The sequence below is a fragment of the Brassica napus genome, unplaced genomic scaffold (assembly GCF_020379485.1).
Source record: "Brassica napus cultivar Da-Ae unplaced genomic scaffold, Da-Ae ScsIHWf_1390;HRSCAF=1970, whole genome shotgun sequence".
Lineage (NCBI taxonomy): Eukaryota > Viridiplantae > Streptophyta > Magnoliopsida > Brassicales > Brassicaceae > Brassica > Brassica napus.
This window is the reverse complement of record NW_026014807.1, coordinates 52,139-53,425: the sequence shown is the minus strand read 5'-3', so window position 1 is coordinate 53,425 and position 1,287 is coordinate 52,139.

The window sequence follows — 1,287 nt, the reverse complement described above, 5'->3', positions numbered from 1 at the left end:
ACACACAAGACGTCTGTGGCTGTCCATCAGTACACATATCAGCACGTTGGTCCTTGGACTCAGCACATTGACTCTTCCCGTGGACTGTTCGGGTGATTTTGGCCCACGTGGGCTGTCTGTTCAGCACACACAGGACATCTGTGGGCGTCCACCAGCACACACAGGACGTCTGTGTCTGTCCATGTGTGTCTGGGTGTGTCCTTTTGTGTCCGTCAGCACACACAGGACGCCTGTGGCTGTCCATCAGTACACATATCAGCACGTTGGTCCTTGGACTCAGCATGCTGGCCCTTCCCGTGGATTGTTTGGGTGATTTTGGCCCACGTGGGCTGTCTGTTCAGTACACACAGGACCTCAGTGGGGGTCCGCCAGCACACACAGGACGTCTGTCGCTGTCTGTGGCTGTCCGTCAGCACACACAGGACGTCCATGGCTGTCCGTGTGTGTTCGTGTGTGTATGTGGGTGTCCGCCAGCATACACAGGACGTTCGTGGTTGTCCGTGGCTGTCTGTCAACACACAAAGGACGTCTGTGTGTGTCCGTCAGCACACACATGACGTCCATGGCTGTCCATCAGTACACATATCAGCACGCTGGTCCTTGGACTCAGCATGCTGGCCCTTCCCAAGGACTGTTCGGGTGATTTCGGTCCACGTGGGCTGTCTGTTCAGTACACACAGAACATCCGTGGGTGTCCGTCAGCACACACAAGATGTAAGACCCGATCCCGGCCGACTAGGCCGCGGTCGATGCCTCACGTCGCTCAGTCCATACCCGGACCGAACCTCTAAAAATTTTTCCCTTTATTTAAAATATCGCCCATTGGCGAGGGCTAACTCAGATCCTGGTTCAAGACTACCTTAGTCATTCCCTAGCTAGATCCTTTCAACTTATGCACAGCGGAATAGTATCTACTTAACTATTGGTCTATAACCAATATAATACTTGTCTGGTCGAATCACCTCGGCTAATGGTTAGTATACTCAACTACCAGCTAGCTCCAAGGTCAATCCCGAACCCAAATCAAGACATACAAATCTGAGGTTCATTCCCCTAACCATTCTATCTAGATCTATGCAACATTGCTAGATCATACCTTTGCCACATCCACGGAGCTTGTTAGCTCATCGGCCCAGCTGCTCTAGCTGAATGAACTCATAAACCAGCTGATCGAGCTGTCACACTCGAACTGAGCTAGGACCGAGCTATGGCCAGCTGCCATATACTGCGTCCAGCTCCTTTACACACACAAAACAACTCCCTTAGGTACTTAGTCATTCAGCCAAC